The following is a 22577-nucleotide window of genomic DNA, read 5'->3' as shown; positions in this document are numbered from 1 at the left end:
TGCGTCAATAGAGGCGAGAGGTCAAATGGGTTGGGCAACAACACCCTTCTTCACTGTCTTGAAGAGCTTCGGTATGATGGAAAGAAGAGTGTGACAGAAGTCTATATACCACCGAAGCATATCCGTGAAGTTCTTCTTATCTGCAGCATCCTTCTGTTTACACCTGTGGATGATATCCAAAATATGCTCCAAACAAGCCGTGGAAAATAGGTGTTTATCATCAAGATAAAACACAAACTTCTATTTGTCTTGTCTTGTGAACACGACAACATGATACTTAGAATCAATCTTGCCCATCTTCATTTTGGTAGCATCGCATGAAGTCCCAATGGGTTTGACTGTAGGCCTTTTCCTCATGACAAGAGAAATCTCCTGATCCATCTTAGCAACCTCATGAATGTAAGCTAGCATTCTCTTGATATGATCGATAATAGGCTCGTACTGTTGTGGATTGGAAAGCAGAATGTTGTTTAGAAGAATCCAATCATGGGGATTCAGATTCGGTAGGTCAGCCAGTGTAAACATATGAACTGAATCATCTGAACCTCAGTTCACCCTGAAACCAACATTGACAAAAGGCCCAGCCGAAGTAGGCTTCAATACTTTGACGGATGTAATCTTCTGTGCACTCCACGTCAAGTATTGTGGTTGTGAATACTTAAGATAAAAATCAATAAGATCCTAATCAACCTTCGGGTCTGGAGAAGGAATATTTACAGTCGCATCAAAACTGTGAAATACAAAGGCCTTTCGGGTTATAGGCATATCAAACTGTGAGTCCTTGGTGTTTTCACAATCAAACGAAGTAACCGGTTCCAGCCAATGAGTGCTTGGAAACTCAATTGTTCTTTTATCAACTTCTCCTTGGTCCATAAAGGAAATAGAGCTTTCTTGCATTCAAGCGTATCATGTGCCTCTTTTTCCCTTTTCTCTCTCTCTCTCTCTCTCTCTCTCTCTCTCTCTCTCTCTCTCTCTTCTTCTCTGGCCACTTTCATAGTTTCATCAAGCTCTTCATCACGTTTCTTTCTTTTTAGAAGGTCTTCCTCAGTTTCCTCCTCGTCATCACTATGACCCATAATGCCCTTCTTTTTGTCCAACACACTAGAACCCGAAGCTTCATTACCCTTCGGTTTAGTGGTGACCTTCGGCTTTTTAGGAGGATTTCGAGAATCTTCTCCCCCTTGTTGCGGAGTAGCAATCGGCTCCGTAACACCTTCTATCCGACTTAACATTTCCAAAGCAGGAAGAGTTTTTCCTTTAAGTGCTGTCGGACAGTGATTGTAAGAACCGAATCGTGAGAATCCAAAAGATTGGAAAGAAGTAGATGCACATCACTCACATAGCTTTTAATTACTGTGTGTTCGGTCTTGAGGGCTTCAATCTCCTTCTGTGCTTGACTAAGTCCCAAAGTGAGATTGGCAATCTGAGATTGGGAGAGAGCAAGGTCTTCCCTCACTTGGTTATCCAGGGCAAGGTCTGCTTGAAATTTGGCAAGACGTGTATCAACAGAAGAAGGAAGATTAGCATTATCAGCATGAAGACCTTAACGAACTGCTTCAAAAGTTTCTCTTTCAGCCTTAAGAGATTTTGACAGAGAGGCAATGGCTTCATTTGCTTTAATGGTATTGGCCTCTGCAGTGCTTTGATGAGATTCCATGAATGCCTTTGAATCGGAAATAAGGGTTTTGACCTCACCAATCGCGTTGTTGGAAGAGAGAGTAGCAGCGTCAATAGCTTGAGTAGCTTTATCAATTGATTGATCATGTTGTTTAATCAAGGTCTCAACCAAAGCCTTTATAGCAACATCAGAGTATGCCGGAGTGGAGGAAGTAGCAGAAGATCCTAGTAACTGATCATGCTTGTCATTAAGATCCTTCAAGTGATGCTTGGTAAGAGGAACATCATCATCATCTTCGTCACATTGAAGTCGATAAGGACTATAATAAACTGAGTCAAAGTCCATTTCAGCTCCACCGAGAGTATGACTAGATTCATTAGAGGGTGAGGGAGATGGAGGTGGGTTTGTAACAGTGGTATCGGTTCCTGAGGTAAATGCCCCCGTATCAGATATGTTGACACGAACCTGAGTTTCGGTTGTGGTTGTTGTTGTTGAAGTTGCTTGAGTAATGATGGGTGGTGGTAGAGGTATAGTAGAAGTGGGAACAGAAGAAACAAGTGGTGGAAGTGGTGCAATGGTAATAGGAACAGAAGTATGATTTGGAGAAGGAGGAGGGGTTGGAACCGAGTCATTAAGGGGTACCTCTGGAGTTGGAGAATGTGGAGGTGTGTTTCCCCTTGGTGAGTCTTCATTGTGAACATATTCACCTTCGGCTGTCTTTTCTTGATCATCATCAGAAGAAACATAATCTGAGTCACTAGGCGAGGATGCCTTCAGTTTCTTTGCCATATTCTTAACCTTTTTCTTCGTTGGAGCCGAAGGAGCTGCTTTGTTAGCTTTACGCTTTTTAGGCGTTTCAGCTTGTGAGGAAGGACCTTCGGTTTCTTTCTTCTTGGAATCTGGTTTCTTACCCCTCTTCGTTGGTTTTTCAAACGCGTCTAGAGCAAGTTGCATCTCCGGTGTCAATTGTCTTGGTCCCGTAGGAGGAAGTTTTTTGTATTCAGCCATGACATTACTAACTGTAGCAACACTTTGGTACATTGATTCAGGAATGGACTCAATGAAGAAGAACTTGGTTGAATCAGTGACAATAATCTTCTTTGTGTGAAAGGTCGCAATTGATGAGCGCAGGGCATCCGCCATAACTGGAACCTGAAAGGTCTCAATCGCTCTGTGAGTGATGAGTGTCCAGAATCGACCACACGAAATTTCCGAGTCACTCGAAGATGAATTGAGACTCTGTACCACTTGAGCCCAAATAAGTGTTCCATAATCGAGTTTAGACCATGGTAGAGTCCATAGAGAATAGTCATAAACCCTTTGTTTGACCCGTCTGAACCTGCAACCCTTTCTGATAAACCCTTAACTAGAAGGGTTGAACTTCCGTTCCATTATGGTGGTAGGCAGGATTTCTTGAACTTCGTAATCGTGGTGAGAACGTCAGTATACCCCATATCATAGAACATTGTGAGCAGCTGAGTTGTGGTGATGGAATCAGGATTCACCAAAGAAACACCAGCAGGAAGCCCTATCAACGAACATAATCGAGCTTTGGAGACTGAGGTATTGTGATTGAAGATGTCGAAAAAGATCCTGTCTTTGCGTTTGTCATAAACGGCAGAGGTATACACCTGGGAAAGCAGAGACATCGACACAGATTCAACTTTGGTTAGAGCAGTTACGAGTGGTGAATATTTTAGACATTCAACCACTTGTAGCATATAAGGATCATAGAGGAATGGATTCAATTCGATAACAAGATTCTGGTTAGGTTTGATGACCAGCAGAGTCGATGAGGCAGTTTGGTCATGAACTAAAGAAGATTCAGCCATTGTTGCAGGTTTGAGGAAGAAGATGAACAATATAAACGCCGATGTGTTCTTGAGAGAGTTGTAGTAAACGGTAAAAAGTTGAGAGAGGAAATTCTGGACCTTTTATACAATTACCATGAGAGAGAAGATCTTGTGTAATCATTCCTTGATCTTCGGAAACGTCGCCTGAAAAAGCGCGATTTGATAGTTGTGTTTCCCTATGAAGACGTCATCAGGCGTGATGATAAAAACTGTTTCAAATTCACGCGCCCAAATCAATTCTTATCCAGTTACCGCCTCTTCAACTTCAAAGACTCTTCCAATCGATTCAAAGAAGATGCACCATAATAGCATAGGAAACTGAACGTATAAATCTGAAAAGAGCCATTAGTAACCCGAACTAGACTTGTGAAAATCACATGGATTCTCGTGCAAGAGTGTGCCAATAAAAAGGAATAAAGCAAAAATATTTGAGGGAATATAAGTGATGTCAATATAGACACAAAACTGAAGATCCCGTGCACGAATCTCTTCCTTCAAAGTCAAGAGAGACTCAGAAGTGTCTGTGTGGTTTTCCGTTAAAATACGATCACATGTTTGTAAAGAAACGTTGAAAGGCTTCTTTTCAAAATAAGGCTTTAAAGGGTGGTTTAACTTTAACCGAACTTCAGTGCTTGAAATAAGACCGAAAGTTGAATAAAGTGCTTGTGAGACCAATGTGGCCTGTTGAACAAGCAGGTTAGATAATAAATTAAGTGACTTGATGAACATTAGAAATCTCAAAAATAAAACAAAATTGGATCCTATGGGAAGAAACGTCTTGGTGTTAGACAATTTCATAAAGATCACGCAAAAATAAAAAGAGATTTCTTGAGGTAACAAGTAATAGCTTGAACATTAGAGCGTTCACCGTCAATTCATTTAAGGTATTGAATATTGGGTTTCACTTAGCACGTGGTGAATGAAACTAAGATCATTAACACAGATGTTTTGTAACCATAAACCTCAGTGGTAATTATTGAGAGTCTCAAGGGTTACATTTATGGAACGAAACATAATGGAGAAATGAGTGGAGGTGGTTAAGGAACCGAAAGTTCCTCTGCTATACAAAAATGACAAAGCAGACAACTCTTGACTCAATATGAGAAGAGTAAGGTAGCTCAAGACTTGAGAGATTTTAGCAGCCTAATTGGGAAGAAACGATTAGTGTATATCGAATCATTAAGGCTTCACTCAAAGTCTTGGAGGCTTCGGTCTACATGCAGCAGCATGCTTCTAGGGACACCTTGCTAGTACATAGATAAGAAAGTTATACCTGTCCCAACATCATTTTGTGTCGCTCCTGGAAACTTGAAACAGGACAAAAATTGAATAATTTTTTTTTGTAGTTTTGAGTTTTTGTGATTTCTGAAAAATAATAAAAACATAAAATAAAATATTTTTGGATTTTTGCAAATTCTGAAAAATAATAAAAACAGAAAAGAAAATAAGTACCAAGGAAAATCAGACGAAAAGAGAAAAACGCTTTACAAAGATATACAACCGAACCCAATCCTGAGATAAGATGAAGCGAAATGGACCGAGCGTTCGGTTCAATTCGGTTCCCAAAAATTCTAGAGCCGAAATAGACCGAGCGTTCGGTTCATTTCGGTTCCCAAAAATTCCAGAACCGAAATAGACTGAGTGTTCGGTTCATTTCGGTTCCCAAAAATTCCGGAACCGAAATAGACCGAGCGTTCGCTCTATTTCGCTTGTATAGTTTTAGTGAGAAGAAAGGGGTTTCGGTACTGACTCGACTTCCATCATTCCCAAGCCTTGGAGTATCTTATTAAAGCTTGCTTCAGGTAAGATGAAGCGAAATGGACCGAGCGTTCGATTCAATTCGGTTCCCAAAAATTCTAGAGCAGAAATAGACTGAGCGTTCGGTTCATTTCGGTTCCCAAAAATTCCAGAACCGAAATAGACCGAGCGTTCGGTTCATTTCGGTTCTCAAAAATTCCGGAACCGAAATAGACCGAGCGTTCGCTCTATTTCGCTTGTATAGTTTTAGTGAGAAGAAAGGGGTTTCGGTACTGACTCGGCTTCCATCATTCCCAAGCCTTGGAGTATCTTATTAAAGCTTGCTTCAGGTAAGGCCTAGGTGAATATATCAGCCAGTTGATCAGCAGATCTAATGAAATGGACTTCGATATTACCATCTTCAACATGGTCCTTGATGAAATGGTATCTTAGTCCAATATGTTTCGTCTTGGAGTGTTGCAGTGGATTGTGACAGATCCTAATTGTGCTTTCAGAGCCACAGTAGAGGGGAATCTTCTTCATGCTTAGGCCATAATCCCTAAGTTGGCTTTGTATCCATACAACTTGAGAAGTACAGGATGCTGCGGCGATATACTCAGCTTCGGCTGTAGAAAGAGACACGCAAGTTTGTTTCTTTGATTGCCAACTGACGAGTTTACCATCAAGGAATTGGCACCCGCCAGTAGTGCTCTTTCGGTCCAGACCACATCCACCAAGATCAGCGTTAGAGAAAGCTTGAACAAAGAAGCCGGATTTTGTAGGACACCAGAGACGAAGTTCGCTTCAAATACCGGAAGATGTTTTTCACTACAATCATATGAGGTTCTCTTGGGTTTGCTTGAAACCTGGAACAATAACAGACAGAGAACATAATATCTGGTCTACTAGCTGTCAGATACATAAGAGACCCTATCATTTGACGATAGAGTGTCAAGTCAACAGCCGGTTTTTCCAGAGATGGTGTTAAATTTTTGCCGAATGCCATTGGAATCTTTACTTTAGAGTCTCCCATCATACCGAACTTCGCTAGCAAAGTTTTCGTGTAAGCCTCCTGATTAATAAAAATGCCTTCTGGTGCCTGTCTAATATTCAGTCCAAGGAAAAAGTTAATCGGACCCATTGCGCTCATCTCAAATTTAGTCTCCATTAACTTTCTGAATTCGTCTGTTAAGCTAGGATTCGTGGAGCCGAAGATGATGTCATCGACATAAATTTGAACTATCATTAAGTGTTCGCCTTCTTTCTTGCGAAAGAAGGTTGGGTCAACCAAACCTTGTTTGAATTTGGACATTTTAAGAAAGCGTGTTAGAGTTTCATACCATGCTCTAGGGGCTTGTTTCAAACCATAGACTACTTTATCCAGAATGTAGCAATGATCCGGATACTTCTCGTTCACAAATCCAGGTGGCTGCTCAACGTACACCGTTTCTTCGACTTCCCCATTCAAGAAAGCACACTTGACGTCCATTTGGAAAACTTCGAAGTTTTTGTGTGCAGCATACGCCAGAAAGATTCTTACTGATTCCAACCTTGCTACAGGAGCGAAGGTCTCTTCATAGTCTATCCCTTCTTCCTGACAGTATCCTTTCACTACTAACCTTGCTTTGTTGTGAATAACATTACCCTCTTTATCCATCTTATTTCTGAAGACCCATTTTAATCCAACCACTGATGCATCCTTTGGAGTAGGAATCAGTCTCCAAACTCGATTTCGTTCAAATTCATGGAGTTCGTCTTGCATAGCTTACACCCAATCGGAGTGATCAAGGGCAACATTTACCGTCTTCGGTTCAATTTTAGAGACAAACAAATTAAACATGCAGAATTCTACTTGAGAGAATAAAGCAGTTTGATTCGCCTTCATTTGAGATCGTGTGAGAACTCTCTCAGATGATTCACCAATGATTTGAGTTTTAGGATGATCTTTTGTCCATTTTATGAGAGGAGGATAATTTGGATCATAGGCAGGATCCAGCTCAACATTAACTTCTTCTTCCAGTTCTGACAGATCGCCTTCGTCATTTGTATTTTTATTCTCCCCCTCAAATGGCGAACCGAATCCCATGTCAGGTTCAGAATTCTCCCCCTCAAATGGCGAACCGAATCCCATGTCAGGTTCAGAATTCTCCCCCTCGGTTGGACAACTATGGATTATTGTTGGTGACGGATTCTCCCCCTGGAAAGGCAAATCAGTTGACTTTGGTGTTGACGAACCCTCCCCGTGGAAAGTAGAGTTTTCTTTTGAATTTTCATCTGAAGTTGGAGGATTTCTTGATCCGAGTGGTTCCCTTGGAGTCTTCTTCTCGGTTGGTCCTTGAGCTTCGATTTCCATATCTTTAGCAGCTTCATCGATAATCCTTTTCAAGTTGTCAATTTTATTATCTGCTGCTTTTGCTTCTGATTGAATCGCTTTCTCTGGTTCATCAAAAAGCATCAAGTATTCTTCAAACAAATTGGATATGGGAACTGAGACCTGACCAGATTTAGGAAAGATTTCTTCCGTTGGACCTTCGCTTGTTCGAATTTTCTTCATGTAGTTATCATCAAAAGTCACATAGTAGGTTTCCTCAATATTCCTTGAGTGTTTATTCAGAACCCTATATGCTTTTGAAGTAAGCGAATATCCAAGAAAAATGCCTTCATCTGCCTTGACATCAAACTTGTTTCGGTGCTCTTTGGAGTTGAAAATGAAGCATCTTGAACCGAACACATGAAAAAACTTTACATTGGGTTTGCGATTGTTCAGAATTTCGTATGGGGTGATCGAAAATCGCTTGTTGAGGAACGTTTGGTTCTGGGTATAGCATGCAGCAGCTATAGCATCGACCTATAAGTATAATGGTAGAGAAGCAAAACTCAACATTGTTCGGGCTACTTCACAGAATGAACGGTTTCGCCTTTCGACAAACCCATTCTGTTGTGGAGTATAGGGTGCAGAGAAGTTGTGAGACACCCCCTTTTCAGTTAGAAACTCTTCAAGGTCTTTGTTTTTGAACTCTAGCCCGTTATCACTTCTTATGTTCCTCACCACCTTTCACAGTTACACTTCCACTTGTTTGATGAAAATCTTTAGCTTAGGAGTCACCTCTGATTTCTGTTTATGAAAGAAAACCCAGGTGAAACGTGAAAAATCATCTACAATAACAAGTATGTACTTACTACCACCGATGCTTTCGATTGCCGAAGGGCCACATAAGTCTATGTGCAGAAGTTCAAGAGGTTCGATGATCTTTGTATTAATGCGAGTAGGGTGACTCTTTCGGCTTTGCTTTCCCATTTCGCATGCTGCGCATAAATGCTCCTTATCAAATTTGAGAACTGGAAGTCCTCGCACGTGATCACCAAGAACTGGAAGTCCTCTTTTGACAGCAGGCAAATTTCTGGCTTCCATTTAATTGGATTGAGATTTAGAGGATACATTTCCCCTTTGCGCTCAGATTTCAACAGAACTTTCTTCGTTTGCTTTTCAACTATCTCAGAACCTTCATCATCGAACGAAACTTTCAATCCGGTACCCACAACTAGTTGGGAGACACTGATGAGGTTATGATGCAATCCCTCCACATATGCTACCTTCCTTATTGAGAAATCACCATTTGTAATCATATCATACCCTTTGATTGTGCCATATGAATTGTTCCCGTATTTGACACATCCACCATCCTTAAGGGACCGAAACTCTCTTAACTCTTCCTTTCTTCCTGTCATATGACGTGAGTAGCCACTATCAATATACCATTCATCGTCGAACTGCTCGTCACTTATAACCTGCAAAAATTAAGCAGATTTAGGAACCCAAAGTTTCTTGGGCCCACGTGAGTCTTTTACAGAAAAGGGAATTGCAACAGAAAGATCGACCATATAAGTTCTTTTTATTAAGGTGGTTTCATCTTTTCTTTTTATGGTAAACACTTTGATTTTGTTGTTGGCTTGTTTTGGATGAAGTGATTCACATGGTTTATTTTTAGTTGGTTTGTTATTCTTTTGATCCCTAGGGTTAGCTGACGTTTTCTTAATTTTGACTTCAGAATTCGTGATGAGCTTTCCCTTTCCTTTGATATCCTTCACTAGGTTTGTTTTTGGTTGAGGATTGTTGGTTTTATGACCAAAATTGGGCTTTTGGTTGTTGGGACCGAAAGTGTTAGGACCGAAACTGGGCTTTCGGTTCTTGTGACTGCTAGTGTTGGGACCGAAACTGGGCTTTCGGTTCTTGTGACTGCTAGTGTTGGGACCGAAACTGGGCTTTCGGTTCAACTGACTGAATGATTGGCAGTGACTATTCGTAGGAGACGTGGCCGTTGATTTCTCTTTCATCTTGAGATTGGAAGCCTTATTAGAGGGAACATAAGTAGGGTTTTGGGATTGCCAAAACTGTTTCCTCTCATTAAGATTCTTTAAATATCTTTTGTTCCTCTGGCGTTTATGTTCTGCAAGTTGCTCTTGGTTCAAGTGAATATTTGCTTTGGGTTTCGTTTTCTTTTCATGAGATTCAGTTGTTGTTGACGATTCGCTGGAAGCTTTCAGTAGTTCGTTTGGTATTTCTTTTGTACCACTTGTACTTGGTTTATCGAAACTTGAAGGTTTATTGATTGGTTCGGCCACATATCTGCCCTTGACTTTCCATGAGGTTCGTTCCGACAGACCGACTGTTTCGTCAGCATTGTCAATGGGGGCAGACTAGAAGTAATTTTCGCACCCTTCAGCGTTATCTTTGTCAACCAAGGAGGTCAACTCTGCTGTTTGTTTCTTAGTTACCCCTGTGACGGCATACACTTGATTAGGAACAGTTTGCACCTTTTGATAAACAACTGCCTTTTCTTTGAAAACCTGGGATTTATCCTTGGACAAGCGAGCGTACCCAACTGAATTTTCAGATATGAGTGGTTTCTCGGGCTCGGGTTCGTTCTTAAGAAACTCAGAACAATCAACCACGTCTTCTACAGAGATTTCGCTCATCTCACTGTCATCGTCAAATTCAGAAGTGGTTTCCATATTGATCTTATGTTCTGAACTTAATTTGACATTCGATGAGTCAAATTTTTGTATGGTCCCGGCCTTGATTTTTAATTTGTCATTTTCGTCCAATAGATGGTTAAGCATGCTTTTGTGTTCTTTGGACTCAATAAAGGCCTCAATTTTATCCAGTCCGTATTTGTAGGTTTCTGAAACCTTCTCTGAAGACACAATCGATTCACACTCATAACATTCAGCATCGACTTCATCCTCCTTGAATTCAAGGAAGGGCAAACTCATTTTATGAATCTTTTTGCCTATTTCACAACCTAGATGCAACTGGGTGATATTTGTATATAAACGTTTAGCAATCAAACAAAAAATATTCCTTTGTTTTAAAAACTTCAAATTGTCACGTTGCAAATAAATAAGTTCATCCCTAGCCCTAACTAACTTCGATTCCTTCTGCTCTATCCACATCCTTCTTTCCTTACTCTTGGAAGATACCCTGCTGAGTTGATCAGTTAGATTAGCATTCGCTAGATGTGTTTGCATTAGACATCCACTTAAATTAGAAAAGTTGAATTTTAATTCGTTAGTAGATTTCTTCTTCTTCAGTTCCTCCAACTTACGCATGTAGTAAGCCTCGTCATCTTCACCATCCTTCTTCTCATACATCTTTCTCATCATGCAGTCCTTAGCAAAGTGGCTCTTGCCGTGAAAGTAGTTGCAATCATATCCTGAATCTCCCATAAGCTTGCTCTCCTTCTTCTCTTCGTCCTTTTTAGAAATTGTTCTTGGTCTCCTCTTTCGTCTTTTCAGAACTGTAGCTTCCCTGCCAGTTTCGGTTCTTGTTGACAGGGAACTTTTTCCGAGCAAACCTTTTCGGGTTAGTAACCATCATTGCATATTCTTCACTTGTCAGATCGCATTCTGACATATCCGATTCTTCCTCTTCTTCTATCATACTCTTGCTTTTAGAAACAAGTGCCAAGGATCCCACACCCGAAACTACTTTCACTTCTTTTGACACGACGCTTTCATTCGATTTAAGAATACCCACCAGTTTCGCTAGTGAATAAGATTTAAATTGCTCATGAGCCTTCACAGTCGAGACCACTGCCATCCATTCGGGTCTTAAACCATTCGTGAATGTAACTTTTTGTTCTATCACCTTCCTTTCAATACCATGCTTGATCATTTTACTAAGCAGATGGTTGATGCGATCGAACGTTTGAATGAGTTTCTCTTCCGGTTTTTGTTGGAAAGCACCGAACTTAGAAAGCAACAAAGCTTGTATTGAGTGTTCCAGATCCTCATCAGTGGAATACAACTCTTTCAGCCTATCCCATATTTCTTTTGTTGTAGTGCATGAGCTTACTAGACGAAATGTGTCAGATTGCAAAGCGAATCTGATCATTCTCATGGCTTTGACATTACACAACATCTTGTCTTTCTCATCTTGAGGAATCTTCTCCACATCTATCAAGAGCTGGTTATACTCCTTTTGAGTCTTAATCTCTCTATTCATTCTAGAGTGAACAAATGGACCCAAGGTAATCGCCTCCCAGATCAGATAGCCATTGTGTTCTGATCCAACCACGTAGTCCTCGAAGTGGTGAGTCCATACTTCATAGTCTTGAGTGTAGAGAATGGGAATCCTAGTAGTGGATCCAATGCTGTTGGAGATGGTGATCAGATTGGTTTGAGAATCGTCGTGAGACATGATGACCTTCTTCTTTTATCTGCTAGAATCAGACTTGTAAAGATTGACTTAGGGTTTTATCAAACACAGGAAACACCGTCGATAAAGAAATAATGGCTCCTGTAGATTCGATAAAAGCGGAAACCCTAATGGATTCTTTAAATAGAAGAGATGCGTATGTATTACACAGTCTCCTGCTCTGATACCAATTGATGAGATTATAGCGTTATTAGATCGACACATTCTAAACAGATAAACAAATATAAAGTGACAAAGGAGCACAAGAATGAATCAAACGGATGTCGAATGATTAAAATATGCTCCACCTCAGAAGAGCTCGATGAAGAACTTCGACTGTAGAGGTGTGCTGGGGTTACAGTGCAATAATAGCAAAATATTTAATGAGAAGCGTGACAATAACTAAGCATGCATGCATTATATATACTAACCCTAAAGACAATACATGGTTGGACATGCCCAAACCGTGAATACAATATGGAATATAATACGAGCCCAAAGACGCAACATCCCAGACCCAACAGAGGGTCGTGTGGAAATCATGGTATAAATGAGTCGTATGGGGTCAGCCGGCCAGTAGAGTTTTTGGGCGAGGTAGAGGTGGTTTCCTTGGTTGAGCGCAATTGATAGCTGGTCGACATGAGGAAGGATTAACCACTCTCGAGAGTGTGAGGGTAGGGCGAAGATGCGTGCAAGATGCTGGGAGCCTGAGATCGAGGATTTCATGGGAGGATGTGTCTGATTTTATTGCATCCTAGTGCTAGCCGGCTTCTCTGCTCGAATGCTGCTTGCTTGTGCTTTGTGGGACCCATGTTGATGGGAGCTAACCATCAAATGAATACATCAAAATTTCATGCTATGAGGGTTAAATAATCTTAGGATAAAGGAATTGGACCTATTGTGCAACTCTCATCTGAGTCCAACCATTGTAGGGCTGGGTCCTTTAGCCGAAGGATGATTTAATCCTGGTTGCATGTAATTGTATTCTTGAAGTGGTTAGCTGACGTCGGTAGGGGTTCTTCAGCAGCTGATGGCAGAGTAGGTGTGGTGGGTCCTAGGATATCCTAGGGAGTATTTAGTGTGGATGTTTCGCTGTTGAGCAGGTTTCAGGAGTATTTTATGACTAGGACTTAGAGGACCCGAGATGATTCTTGAGGAAAGCATGGATGGGTGTGGAAGGTAGTATTGGGCCCGTACTATCGAAAGCACATGATCCATACTCGAATCAAGGAAGATCTCAGGGATTCTAAGGGCTAGTCAGGGAAGGTAGCATGGTTGGATACCATGGTTCGCGGAAGTGGTTCTATTCCTGCCAAGCTTTTGGTTGTTGCTGCTCAGACCTAAGGATGGTCTTGGTATTTGGAGTGAGCCCAGTGGTGTTATTGATTGTGGCTGTTTGGGGCAGACCTATTGCATTTTGGTGGAGACTTCAGGGGTTTTTCTCGAAGCGGGGATGTGAGTGTGGGACTCAGGAAGGGAGTGATGATTATGGTCAGCTTGAGTTTTGCAGCTGGAAGGAGTATGACTGATTGATGGATTAGAATGTCGTTATCTTTTTCTAGGGTTGTGTCCTATCAGTTTTCCGAGTTCGAAGGAGTGGGCAGGCTTGTGACCCTAGGGCCAGGTTGTATTTCCAGCTCAGTGTCAGTTGGTCGCAGGGGTTGGCGGCAGTATTTCAGCGTTGGTAAGCGTAGATGGGTCGAGGTGGCATGAGTATCTTGTGAGGCAAGTTGGGTACCATATCATCGGGTAGGCCGAGTGTCGGATTGTCACTGGATTGCAAACATGGATTAGTTCATGTCACCTGGGATCGAAGGGGAGTTTTCCTGAGTACCCTCAGGTTGGTCATGGTAACTCAGGAGGAAGAAGTCAGGATTGCTTCGAATGCCTTTGAGAGTGTGACATCTCACGTATTCTTTGGATTGTATCAAGAATTGTATTGTGTTGGAATTTTGATGGATTGGTTGAGTTGCATCCCCGGTTGACTTTCTGCTATTTTTGGGTTATTGATGGTCGTTATATGCCATTCTACATGTCAGAAGTTTTCAACTGGAATTCATGTTTTTTTCTTGGGTTCGATTGATCTGTATCGGGAGGACCATCTTGCACATGCCGTTCATTCCATGGCCAGGAATGATCGTGCCTGGTCGAGTCGGGTTGGGTTGTGAGTTGGTTTCAAACTAGTGGGTGGTAGTTAGAACCCTAAGTGGGGAAGAATTGGGAATTCTCAAGTTGAGTGTCGGTTAATGAAGGTTTTGTCAGTTGTCGTTCGGGATGCTTCTTTCAGGTTGATAGGCAGATGTTGGTCAGTGAACCTTCCAAGAAGCAGGTGTGTTCAGCTCTAGGTGGGTTTGTGGTTCTCTAGTTTAGGTATCAAGATATTCTAGACCATCAGTTGATGAGTTCGTCTTTCAGCGGGAATTCTCCGAAGGAATCGAAAGGAAACAGTTAAGAGCAAGGGATGCGTAACCAGCCCTCCATTGCAGTGTGTTTATGTTTCCTCTTGGTCCTTGGGGAAAGTTCTCCCTCAGTGATAAAAGGGAATTTCGTATTCATAACAGACTCAGATTTGGCAACCTATGAGATCGCGTTGGAAGTCTTCTTGAGCTAGTTTCATTTGAGTAGGATCCGTGCAGTCTCGATCAAGTATGGGATCTTGTTTCGATCGGTGATGTAGACGTATTCTGATATTGATGAAAGTGGTGTGTCTCTTTATCTCAGGAAACCATTCCTTTTGGATGAAGTTTGGGTTTCCCTAAGAATATGCATGGTACTGTCGGGTTATAGCCTCCGAATTGGGTCAAGAATCTAACCATATCCTATCCTCAGGATGAGTGCGACCATGGGTTCGTAAGGTTTTGCTTGGGTAGCAGCTCGTTCTATAAATGAAATGTACATGGTAGGGTTACAACATAGTGGATCATGTTCAGTATTGTGTGGGATGGTGATTAGGTCCCTATGAGACAGTGAAAGGAGGAAAGTATCTTTAGGACCCATAAGGTTGGGCAAGCAATGTAATACTGACAAGGGTCGGTATGAGATCAGGAGCATTCCAGTCATGGACTGTGGGCCTAATGGTTGGGATTACTCGTTCAATCTATTTGGGATACACTCGGTAGTGACGCGTTGATGGGGATCGGAGAACGCATAAATCAGTTGGTTTGAATAGGGAACAGTCAAGGGACGTTGGGAGTTCCAGTCAGGTATCAGAATGAATCTGTGGAATGTTGCTCCGTATTTCTGTTTGTTCGCAAGTTGTTGTTAGGGATCGGATGAAATGCGGAAGCTCTTGGTTTGATCATCTTCTTTCGTCGGTTCGAAGGTTAGTGATGGCATGACAGAGAGTCGAAGGTTATACTAAGGTTTAGGCGTATTACATGGACTCAGAAGGAGAGAGGTTCGCTATCAACCTGTTGAGGATCTTTTCTGCATGATTTGTGGTATCTTCAGGTAGAAGCTTGGAGTGGATCCATGGATGGCCATTTCAGGATGGCTTATAGTGGGAACTCGCGTTGGGAATCACAAGTGTATTCGTGTGAGGCATGCATTCTGGAAGTCGGTGCGGGAAGTGGGAATCGTTTGGTTTAAGGTGCGAGACGTGAGTTTCAGGCGAAAGGTGTGATGTCATTGATGATAAGATCAAGGGTTGTTGGGTCAGAATGTTCGTGTTTTCTAGGTTTTGGGAACCTGGTGGTTGGATCAAGTGTGGACTGTTAGTCTCTGCGGCGGGGAGAAAATTCATTGCATCCAGGATTAGTGAGAGGTTGCGATGAATCAGAAGAGTTTGGGTGAAATGCAATGGTAGATCCTGAAATCTCGGATGGGAAGTTAGAACCGAGATAAGATATTTCTCCTGGTATTTCGCATGTTTCTTCGTGGTAATCGCATGTAGGACTGTATACTATGAGAAATTAGTAGGCGAAAGGGAGCGGTATGATTGTTGTTGTCGGTATTATGTGCATACTCGATCCTAATTGTCTAGTTGATGACATATTGTGTTTGGTTGGGTTGCGGCGGTCCTGCTCTATCAAGTAGTCCAAGATACCCGGTGTGGTTCGACCGTACGTCGTAGGCACGGAGGCTCATGGGGAGCGGTAGGGTTGAGGGGGTAGGCCAACAAACCCTAAGAATAGCAATCCGATGGTTGATTGGATTCGACATATTGGTATTCCGGCCCGAGGTTGGACGACCCAGTCATGGGTGTTTGAGGTTATGAGCTAGCAGTGATGAGCATATTGGTTCGGGAAGCTAAAGGGAGCATTACCGGTCGGCATAAGAAGATTCATCTCCCAGTTGTCTCCCATTGGTCATCATATCCTAGGAATTCTTGTCATCAGAATTAGCTTCCTCTGGAAGGATTATCGAATCTCTTTTGTCCAAAAAAGAGTTGTTGGCAACAGAGTATGATCCGTGGTTCCGTTTTCAGGTAGGAACCACAGGTTCTCAGGGTTGAGTAGTGAGTTTAAGGGATAAGGGGAATGACATCAGCATTAGCTAGTATGGACGGCCTGTCAGGAAGTCATACAAATTTCGAGATTCCAGACTTCAGGTTTCAGGTGAAGTAGGAATAGCTCGCCGCGTGGGGTTATGGATTTACTTTCTTTGGTTTGAAATTTTCTGCTGAGTTTAGTCACCTTGGGAAGGTCGTTGTGTGTATGATTTGCGGAGGTGCCCCTAAGGTTTCGGGCTTGCCAAGGGTGGCAAAGGGTGATTTCGAGGACGAAATCAAATTTAAGTGGGGGAGAATTGTAACACCCCGATTTCCAGGAATGAGATTTTAGGGATTTTATGGACTTAAGAAAGCCTACTCGACGAGTTAGGAGTCTCCAACTCGTCGTGTAGAAACTCATATGGCCACTTGGATTATGAAGCCTACTCGACGAGTTAGAGGACCCAACTCGACGAGTTGAGGCTGTGAATGAAAACCCTAATTTTTAGGGTTTGCACCCTATTTAAAGGACCTTAAGTCCTTTCTCTAGCCTCCCTTACCACCCTATCGTCCAGAAGAAAACCCTAAACGAGCTAACCTTCCATTTTAAGTGTGTACAAGGCTAAAGAGTGTGTGTTTGGTGCATTTCTTAGAGAAACCTGAAGGTTAGGATCTTGGAACGAGAAGGAGCTTATAGATCCAGCATGTACTTAGTTGTAGCAATCTTTTGAAGGTAAAAAACCACTCCCTTGATCACTTGTTTGTTAGACCTTTCCATTAGAGAGTTTATGGTCATTTCTAGCTTCTTCTTGACTCATTCTTGGTTTTGAGCATGCTTTGAAGTTAAGACTTCGGATCTGGACACCACTAGGCCCCTTAGGCCTAAAGTCTCAAGTTTTATCATGCTTTGGCCAACTTCCATGCCTTAAAACCCGTTGTTTAGCCTTGTTTTAGCAAGTTATCCCCTTAATGTCGTGCATGGACGTAAAGCTTGCAACTTTACGTAATATCTCAGCCCTAGAAGACTAGATCTACATTTTGGAGAATTGGTTTCGTTTAAAAGCATCTGAATGAGAAAAAGGGCTGAAGGAACTCGACGAGTTGCTTAGCCAACTCGACGAGTTCGTTAGGGTTTTCCTGCTTCTGGATTCTGAGTGAACTCGACGAGTTGGTGAGATAACTAGATGAGTGGTTAAGGTTTTCCGCAATCCAATGGACACTGCATGGACTCGACGAGTTGTTTTGGCAACTCGACGAGTTGACTCGAGTTTTTACAGGTACTCCGAGTTCTGAAGGTACTCGACGAGTTAGTAGCTGCACTCGACGAGTTAGGTTAACATGGACTATTGACCTTGACTGTTGACTTTAACTTTGATCAAGTTTGACTTCTAAGGGTATTTTGGGTAATTTGGGTCTTGATAGAATTGGTCCTATGGTGGTTGTAGGTGTTGGAGTTTGGAGCTGTGTTTTGGGAAATTGACATTATCATCCAGTGCTACTTGTGAGGTGCGTTCTTCTCACTATATCAACGGGGTCTAAGGCACCAAGGCCGACCCTTTTTGGATTGTATCCTGGTTATAAGATGATGCTATGTTAGTGATCTATTAGATCGGTATCCTGGTTATAGGATGATGTTATGTTTAGTGATCTGTTAGATCGGTATTTTGGTATATAAGATAATGCTATGATTAGTGATCGATAGATCTGTATGACTGATATGTACATGCTAGCTAGCGTATGATATTATGTGTTATTTTTGTGATTGGAGGTGGGTTGAGGCGGTCCTGCTTTGTGCTCTAGGCCAACATACCTAGGGCGGTCCAGATAGATTGAAGACCCGGTAGGGCGTACTAGTCAGGCCGAAGGCCCAGAGGATGGTGCAGACAGGCTGAAGGCCCAATAGGACGGACCAGACATGCTAAAGGTTCTGAGAGTGGGCCAGATAGACTGATGGCCCAATGAGGGCGGTCCAGTGATATTGTAGACTCAGAGAATGGGTCAGATAGACTGATGGCCCGGTGAGAGCGGTCCAGTCACACTGTAGACTCTATATGCATGCTGTTTGTTATGATATTGTTCTGTTTTGTATGGCATTGGTATTTTGGGGAAACTCACTAAGCTTCGGGCTTATAGTTGTTGATTTTGTTTTAGGTACTTCAGATGACCGTGGGAAGGCGAAGGCTTGATCGTGCACCTCCTCACATTTTATGATTTTGATTTTTGGGATACTCTGATATGAAACTATTTTGAAAATAATTTGTAATGATTAATGGTTTTTGAATGGTTGAAAAAGTTTTAAATTGGGCTTGAGTTTTATGGATGTTACAAGATTCGATTCATGAAATATTGCATTCCGTCATCTCTGAGCTCAAAGTTCTTATCCATTCCCCGCAGTACTTCCTTTGGGGTGTTTTCCATTTTCAGGGCCTCAAGCTGAGCGTTCTTAATTTGTGCGGGGTAGGTGTGAGTGTATGGTCATTGTTAACGATTTTACTCGACGTCTAGATTATTCCTTCCGGCTTATGGAATCTGCTACGACGTTGCCTTGCTTGGGTAGTAACGAATATTGCATTCATAATCAGTTAACAATTCGACCCATCCTCGCTGCCTCATGTTAAGCGCTTTCTGGTTGAGGATGTGTTGAAGGCTCTTGTGGTAAGTAAATATCGTACACTTAGTGCCGTATGGGTAGTGTCTCCAAATCTTCTGGGCGAAGACTATGGCTCCAAGCTCAAGATTGTGGGCAGTGTAGTTGACTTCGTGTGTTTTGAGTTTCCTAGAAGCATAAGCAATGACCTTTCCTCTTTACATGAGTACACATCCCAACCCTTGATTCGAGGTGTCGCAATACACGACGAATTCCTCTGTGCCTTCCATAAGGGATAGGATTGGTGCGCTACACAAAACTTGCTTCAATGTCTGAAAGGCATTCTCTTGTTTGTCCCTCCAGTCAAAACTCACCGCTTTCTAGGTTAATGTTGTGAGGGGTTTAGCTATCTTGGAGAATTTATTGATGAATCTCCGATAGTAACCTGCAAGACCCAAGAACTGGCGTATCTATGTCTGCGTACTTGGTGCCTTCCAGTTCTCTACTGCCTTTATCTTGGATGGGTCCACATGTATTCCTTCGTTGCTGACTACATGTCCTAGGAAGTCTACCTACTGTAACCAGAACTCGCACTTTGAGAACTTTGCGTATAGTTTCTCTTTTCGTAGTAATTCTAGTATTGGTTGCAAGTGTTGCCTATGCTCCTCCTCACATCGTGAGTATATCAATATATCATCGATGAATACGATCACGAATTTGTCTAGGTATGGTATGTATATGCGATTCATGAGGTCCATGAATACTGCTGGAGCATTGGTCAATCCGAATGGAATTACTACAAACTCGTTGTGGCCATATCGTGTTCTGAATGCCATTTTTAGGACATCTTCTTCCTGAACTTTAAGTTGGTGGTACCCCGATCTCAAATCGATCTTTGAGTAGTAGCTAGATCCTTGTAATTGATCGAACATATTATCAATCCTGGGAAGCGGGTACCGGTTCCTGATAGTCAATACACATTCTAAAGGATACATCTTTCTTCTTTACAAATAAAATCGGTGTTCCTCAAGGCAAGAGGCTCGGCCGGATAAACCGCTTAGCTAATAACTTGTGTAGTTGACTAGACAGCTCTTGCATTTCCGTCGGGGCCAATATGTACGGAGACTTTTCTATGGGGGCTGCTTCTGGGATTAAGTCGATTCTGAACTCGACTTGTCATACAAGTGGTAACCCCAGGAGGTCTTCTTGAAACACATCAGGAAAGTCACGGACTTCTGGTATGTTCATGATTTCCTTCACCTCTTTCTTCTGGTCCACTATGTGTGCTATAAATGTATAATACTTCTTGTGCAAGTACTTCTGCTCCTTGATGCACTAGATGATTCAGAGGTCCTTGCTTTGTTTGTCACTGTATACCACGAGGGTTATGTTGTTTGGTAGGTTGAGTCAGATGGCTTTCTCGTGACACATGATGTCGGCGCGCTAAGTGGTTAACCAATCCATGCCGACTATTACGTCGAAACTCCCAATAGTCATATGCATGATATTGATTTGGAAGGCATGGTCGTTTAGTGTTAGGTGTGCAGTTTAGGTAAATTTCTTTAGTGTTTTTGGTTCGCCCGTTAACCATCTCTACTGTATAGATTTCCTTAGTAGTTGTTTGAACTTATGACTAACAAAGCTTTTCTCGGCACAACTGTCGAAAAGTACATATGCATAGGAGTTATTGACAGGGAATGTACCAGTTACAGCGGTGGGCTCCTGCATTGCTTCTCTTGTTCCCATGGTCAACTCGCTTTCTTGTCCTCCTCTGCTTGGATTCTTTGTTTTTGAGCAGTCCTTCTTGAAGTGTCCTGTCTCTACACATCCATAGCAAGAGCGGGTTGCTCCTGAGTTGGAAGTTTGGTTAGCCACTTGGGTTGGGACCCTACAGAACTTGGTAGTGTGCCCCTTTTGTCTGTAAATGGATCAATACATCTCCCTACAGGCACTGGTATAGTGATAGGGACACTTGTCACATTTTGGGAGGTTCCCAGAGTATTGCTTCGTTTAGTTGGTGGATACGGGTGTGATAGTGGCAACAACTGCCACTGTTCCTTGTTTCTTGTGGGGACCCTGTTGGGGTTTTTCCTTCTTTTTATCCCAAAATTTCCTCTTGCTATCTCTCCCTTTGGGAGGGTCGGCTTTCTGAACCATGGTTCCCTGGCGGATGCCTTCGTCAGTCAACTGATGAGCGATGCGCGTTGCGCTGTCAAAGGTGGTTGGTCAAGAAGGAATGACCATCCATTGGATTTGTGGGGTAAGCCCCAGATGTATCTCTCTATCTTTTTGTACTCAGGAGTAACCATTCCTGGGCACAAGACATCCAGATCATTGAAGTGGTTTGTATAAGCCGCTATCTCGGAATCCTTCATGGTGAGGTTCAAGAGTTCTTGTTCTAAGGCTTGCATCTCACTCCCCGGGCAGTATTCTTCTGTCATTACGACCTTTAATTCCACCCATCTCATGGCATTTGCAGTAGTAAGGCCCATAGTCTTTACATGGCCCTTCTACCATGACAGGGTGGAATCCATGAAGGTGCTTACAACAAACTTCACCTTACACTCATTTGCACATGAGCATATCCCGAATACGGATTCACTCTTTTCAATCCATCGTGTTAGTTCGATTACTCCTCCTCGGAATCCTCTTTCGGTTCCTCCTCGGGGTATTCCTCGTGAATCTCCTCTGGTTCTTCCTCGATCCAGCCATTAGCTGCCATAACGGGGTAATAAGGGTCTCCATGGTGGAATCCATCCATGTCTAAGAACGAAAGGGCGTATAAGTGTGTGCACTATGTGACTCCTAATATAGTAACTAATACTACTAATATGTTAGTCCAGACTCTTGATAGGATTTTAAGTATTGTTATGTAGATTACTCAAGTTTTTATATTGTTTTCCACTATGCCCACACTTAGTTACGTGTCGGTCCAACCCTAGTCAGGCGTAGTTGATCAGGCTACGTCTGCCCATGATTCGACAACAGGTTAGACTAAGTCTATTCATAGTGTCCAACCTAAACTTCGATGTTCTTGGTTTGTTTTATTGCGACACTGCCTTTGGTTGTATATATATACTTTTATATAATATTATTATCATATTCTAAACTATAATTGTAAGCTAGAATTTTTAGTTAGAGGTATTAGTCCCCGTATCTATAGTTTTATTTCTTACATGGAAGAATATACTTAGTTCACTATAGACAATTGCTCTGATACCAATCTGTCACACCCCCAAACCGGATGGCGGAAACGTCCGGGGGTGGAACGATGATCACAGTATCACAATAATTGTATACATTGAATCACAAGTACATAAAGACCATCATATCATATGATTATATCAGTTACATGACCCAAATGTTACTTAGTATCAAAATACATTACAAGGTTTGCATGTTATCAAATACAATAGTTCTCGTAATGATATTTGGTATCTTGTCTTCAAAAGTAGCTCCACTGACCCGAGCTTAATTGTTTCCTAAGATTACATGCCGTTTTAAAAGTCAACATAAAGTTGGCGAGTTCATAAGAGTTCAGTTGTAGAAAAATCCGATATTTTTCCTTGTGTAAGAATCGTATCCTTGTAAAATGTTTTGTATTTGTACGCCTTCAGAGTATGTATCCAAAAAGCATTTATAAAATAAAAGTTCCC

This window comes from Lactuca virosa, chromosome 5 (genome assembly GCF_052849685.1).
Source record: "Lactuca virosa cultivar CGN04683 chromosome 5, Lactuca_virosa_CGN04683_v6, whole genome shotgun sequence".
Taxonomy (NCBI): domain Eukaryota; kingdom Viridiplantae; phylum Streptophyta; class Magnoliopsida; order Asterales; family Asteraceae; genus Lactuca; species Lactuca virosa.
This window is presented reverse-complemented; position numbering follows the sequence as displayed.